This window comes from Oreochromis niloticus, linkage group LG11, assembly GCF_001858045.2.
Source record: "Oreochromis niloticus isolate F11D_XX linkage group LG11, O_niloticus_UMD_NMBU, whole genome shotgun sequence".
NCBI classification, from domain to species: domain Eukaryota; kingdom Metazoa; phylum Chordata; class Actinopteri; order Cichliformes; family Cichlidae; genus Oreochromis; species Oreochromis niloticus.
This window is the reverse complement of record NC_031976.2, coordinates 23,584,541-23,590,566: the sequence shown is the minus strand read 5'-3', so window position 1 is coordinate 23,590,566 and position 6,026 is coordinate 23,584,541.

Sequence of the window (6,026 nt, the reverse complement as noted above, 5' to 3'; positions counted from 1 at the left end):
AAATAAAAGAAATGGAAGGTAAACGAGCTGATTTGGTGTGGTTTTTTTCTTTTTTGACAGACATTAATTGCAATTCTTTGTTAATGACATTTTCTCTTATTGTGGATGTTAAATTCTTTTTTGTTTTATTTTCTCACACTAACCGGTAGAGGAGGAGGTGGTGTCAGACCAAAGGGATGACAAGAAACTGCAACAAAAGAGTAGATGGCCGGAAGCAGCCGTGGGTCTTGTTGTTTTTCATAAATTATTTGTGAGTTAAACTTGAACAGATGTCTGATCAGTCTCAGGTGGTTCTCAGTTTTACTCAGCAAGGCCCAGGAAACAAACTGAACCTGCTCTCTGAACAGACCTGTGGTTTGTAATCAGAGGATTTAAAGACAAACATCACCCCATTCAACCTGCAGTAGAGGTAAAGCTATCAGAATCAGAATCAGAATCAGAAAGGGTTTTATTGCCAAATGTTGAGCAGGTTACAACATTAGGAAATTGCTGCGGTACTTAGTGCAGAACATACTGTCAGACAACACTTAAATAAACGTAAAAATAAAAATTAAAAGTGCTAAGTAGATAGATATGTACATGAATGCAGGTGGTCATCAGTGCGAAGATGGAATGATGCAGTGAACACAGTGTAGGGTCATGTGTTAGTGGTGCTAACAGTCATATGGTTATCCCAGGTCTCTGTGGTGCACACCTTCACCTGAGCGTTGAAGATCACCCATCTGTGAGACACAGTGAGAAAACACACAAAGGCTCTTTAACAGCACCTGCTGCCTCCAAATGACCAGCTCAGGTACAGATGTCATAATAAAAGTTAAAGCAGGACTCATTAGCAGAAATTGATCCATTTCCATTATTCACACATGACACAAACAGTTTTCTTCCAGGTATGTTGGTGATAGATGGATATAAATCCTTCAAACCTTCACTTCTCTGACAGATTAACACGTCAGACTGTGCACATCAGCAGCCATGAAATGAGTTTTGTCAGAGCAGATGTGGAGTATGGTGCCCCCTGCTGAAGAAGCTCAAAAGTTCTTCTTTTTGTTATTTTTTCACTGAAGTTGCCTCCAAAAACCAAGGGTGATTTTTCAGTAGCCGTAAACATGGAAAAATCGCTGATCCTTTCTTTTTTCTGTCAGCTGCTGCTTTCTGGGGTCTTTACAGCAGATCGTCTCCATCCTCCAATGATTTTTTTCAACAGAAGAAATGTTCACAAGCTCATGTCTTTCTAACCACTGTATTGATATGGTCTCTCCTTTGACCTCCAAAGAGGATTTGCAGATTTGATCAACAGTACTTACAAATAAAAATGGTATTATTAAAGTACAAGAAAACACAGTTGTATTAACAGATGATTTTAAGTAGTGACACAAATTGTGTTTAGGTTTGTATAATATTTTTTTCAGTTAGACTCCAGGAAATAAAAAATTATGTGAGCTAATGATTTTGAGTAAATACTGCTGTTGTAAACTTGATTTGTTTCTCCGTCAATTCAGATTCTGTCTTAATACAAATGAACAAATGTAGTTTCATCTTTAAATGGTTTAAGACATGATTTACTCATAACTTTGTCATAAGTGTCTGAGTTATATGTTTCAAGTAGGGGCCGGGCCTGCTATCAGTAGGACATTGCCTGAGTGATTGTTTGACAATCAATCAAAATTACTTGTATTTAAACTGCTGTAAATAGGGCTTTGGTCTATAATATATGAAACAGTCAAATGTATCCCTCATTAATAATATCAAGTCATCATGATCCACAAACGACATTCCTATCACAAGGTAAAAGCTGCAATCAGATTTTTTGCAGTGGCTTATATATATATGCTTTATTTCTCAAGGTAAAAAATTGACATTAAAATGTCTTTTTTTAAAAAAAAGAGTAATTTGGCCAAGTGGACAGCAGGAATTGCAACAAATAAAACAATAGTTCTTTAAACATATTTTAAGTGGCCATAAAGGACATAGGTACAATAACACAGAGCCATAAAGATACTTGAAAACAGGTCATTTTAAAATTTTACATATAACGTTTGTAAATATTGTTCACTAAAGTTTATTTACCAATATAAGTAAAGACATTACATATTTTAAAAAACACATGGAAACTGTCACAGCATGGGGGATCAGATCTCTCTCTCGCTCTCGCTCTCCTCCTCTCTTTCGCCGGGGCGGAACTCATTGTGGGTTCACGCCCTCGGCCCACGCCCACTGAAGGGGAACACACCTGATGCCCATCAAGGCGATCGGCATTTAAGCCAGGAGGAGTCTGCTGGTCTTTGCTGGATCGTTGTCTACCACGCGTCAGTGAGAGTCAAGCTACAGCTCAAGAAGTCAAGTGTCTATTGTGAACATTGTAACTCTTTCTCGTTTTCTCGGCTTCAGACCTCCTGGATAACCTTTCCTGTGTAAATCTTTGTGTCAAGTGTGGAGAAAGGAACTGCAGTCGTGAGTGTGGAGAGTTGGAGAACGAGTGATTCCCTCCTTTGGATTTCCCTGGAGCCCCGTCCCTCATATTGTTGTATATAGCACTGCCCTGCACTTCCTGTATATACACCTGGTGAATTCTGTAAATAAATTCTTGTGTTCAGCTAATTCTGGAGTCCTGCGCTTGAGTCCCCCACGTTGAACCATAACAGAAACAAATCAGTTTTGGACAGACAATCACTTTTTGGCACAACACCGAACACCCAGGAGCCGACAGCCTTAGCGGTCTCCTTTCGATGTGTAGGAGCAGCGGCTCTACTCTGAACCATCCATAATCACCGAACTCCTCATCCTATAGCTAAGAGGGACCCCATTCACCTTTTGGAGAAAGTTCATTTCTTGCAGTTAACACATAGTATTAACAAAAAGATCAGGCCTTGATTCACAGATTTTTGGCATTTCTCAATAATGCGCCATCTGGTGGCAGAGTGTTGCGTAACATTTAGGACAAAATAAGTTACCGGCATTGGGCATCATTTTTGAATTTTAACAATTAGATTAAACGAAAAGTAAATGTGACTGACTAATGACAACATCGATGATTAATGTTTCACATCCCGAGCTCCAAGTAATAAACAAGTTGGATTTCACTCACCTAAACTGAAGCACAAACCTCTGGGCTGGTTATTAGTTATCAAAATATTAGTTACACAATCTCATAAAACTTCCCCAAAAGGCACCAGCTGACCACTTAGATTGACAAGTGAGGCTTATATATCTGATTTTCATCTGATATCTAGCCCTACCCTCTGTGAGAAAACTCTTTTCTGATTGGCTGCCCCTCACAAATATAAGATTAGAAAGGCAGGGGGTGGGGCTTATGTACTCAAAACTAAAGATATATACCTGAGAAATTAACAACACCATTAGCATTATCCACTCCCCTTGTCATCATATAGAGCAAGAAGTAGAAAAAATATATCAGAAACAAAAACTGAAAAAGCACACAGCCTGACAGAAAAACATTTATTTATCACAGCAGAAATAACAAAGCTTGTCTGTTTGAAATAAAAAATAAGACAAAACAAGAATCATCAAAATATCGCATCTCACCAAACCAAAAGAAATTAGGTGTTTTGGTGCTTTGATTGTAACACACTTTTGTTGTTATTCTGTTTTTCTTTCTTTCTTGTATTTCTTGCTATTTCCTCACACTAGCAGGTTGAGGACGAGGCTGAAGCCTGAAGGGGTATAATGAAGCTGTAATCGTCCAATAAAAGAAAAGGAAGCAGTGACTAATGATGGCAGTGGAAATCAACAGTCAGAGTTAACAAAGAGTGAAGAGACTCTGGGAAGTTGTTCTAATGTTTGGGACTTGTTATTATACTAAAAATATTCACTTAAGCACCCAAATCGTTAAATTCAGGTGTTATGGTCTCTTACATGTCTGAAATTTCCTCTCTACTAAATTTTCCATCGTCAGCTGTTAGTGGTATGATACCAAAGTGGTATCACAGCACCACACCCATGAAGTGGAAGACCACATAAAATCACAGAGCAGAGTCAATCACTACAGACCTCCAAACTTCACGTGACCTTCAGATCAGTGTAAAGCACACTGCGAATGGACTCTAGAGCAGTGGAGACATGTTCTCTGGAGTGACGAACCAATGGATGGTTGCCAGGAGAACGCTACTTGTCTCACTTTGTTGTGCCAAGTGTAAAGTTTGGTGGACGGGGGATTATTGTGTGGGGTTGTTGTTGTCCAGTAAAATGAAGTCTTAATGCTTCAGCATACCAAGACGTTTTGGACAATTCTTCTGACTTTGTCGGAACAGTTTGGGGATGGCCCCTTCCTGTTCCTGTTGGAACAACGTGACTGGCCTGCACAGAGTCCCAACCTCAACCTGACAGAACACCTTTGGGATGAATTAGAGTGGAGACTGCGAGCAAGGTCCAACATCAGTGCCTGACCTCACAAATGTGCTTCTGGAAGAACGGTCAACAACTCCTATAAACACTCCCAAACCTTTTAGAAAGCCTTCCCATAAGATTTTAAGCTGCCACATTTGGGCCTATTTTATATTAAACACTATGGATTAAGAATGGGATGCCACTCAAGTTCATATGTGCGTAAAGGCAGACGAGTGAATACTTTTGGCAATAAAGTGTAATTTGCAAGTAAAGCCTGAACAGATGTCTGATAGATCTCAGGTGTTTCTCAGTTTGACTCAGCAAAGCCCAGGAAACAAACAGAACACCTCATCTGTAAATCTGCACCAATTTACTGAAGAGTGTAATACTCAATCTGAGACACTCATTTAGACTTTTGCCAGTTGTGAAGCGTGCCAGGACTTTTGTAAAAGCTTGGTGGAGTGAAATCATGACGCTGAGCAGTTACACAATCAATGAGGAACTTTAAGTAGAAGTTCACCATAATCTGTAAACACAATGGTGCAGGAGGAGTTTAACCCATTTTTTGTTTGTTTGTTTGTTTCATCGTCAAGAATCAACCTTACACATAAATATTTGATGAACGCCTTTCCTCACATGCCCTCCTTCTTCTCATACACTTACACAAGACAATGACACAAACAATCAGGAGCATCCCAAACTGACAGCAGACTGCGATTGCAATCCACATCGAACAGGAGAGTCCCAGTGGGCAATAGTTGGCAGTACCTGAATGCAACACAGATCATTGGAGAAAGTGAGAAAGACAAGAATGAGTTACACATTCAGCAAAGCATCACTTTGATCAAATTTGCAGACATTTTGCAAAAGCTGGACGCACATGTTGTACATGTTGTACATGTTGTACATGTTGCACGTGTTGTCTTCTGAACACTCGTTACAAATGTGATGTTCTTCAGGGTGGTTGGTGGAGTTGTTGTAGTTGGAGGCTCTGAAGAACAAAAACACACATCTTTATGTTTCTTTGCACCACATATGTAAACATGGGTTTTCATTCCTAGTAACTGTGTATTACCTTGTACTGTGATGGCCAGAGGCTCAATAAACGTATTCCTGCCACAGGTGACGATACACAGCCAGGGACCATTATGTGAGGTTTTTACAGGTTTGAGTTGAACTGTTGATGTATGTGTGAGTGAATATGTATTTGGACTCTTCCACTTCACTTCACAACCATGGGGCTGACCTTTCACCTCACACTGGAGCATTGCCTCATCGTTCAGCTTGAGAACAGCAGAGGGTTTGACGGAGACCAAAACTGAGAGGGGAAACAGACAGATAACCACAGATACAGTGAAAATCACAAAGAGAAAGGGAGACCATGTTGAATAAGGTGCTGCATCCAAACGCATTACTCACATGACAAAGCTTTATAATATGAGAGGAAAAACAATGTGAGCATCTTACACTAAGTATTACAGGAAAAGTGGTAACTCTTTCACACATGGGAACATTTTTGGTGATATGAAAATAACACAAATAAACATTTAACTGTAGTTATACAGCTGGTAAGAGAAAAGAGCAGGCCTGGACTACTTTGTATTATTAGTTTTTTTTTGTTGTCTCTGTCATAATTTGCTTACATGGGCATGACTGTCATATAGAAACAGAAAGTAAGTTTT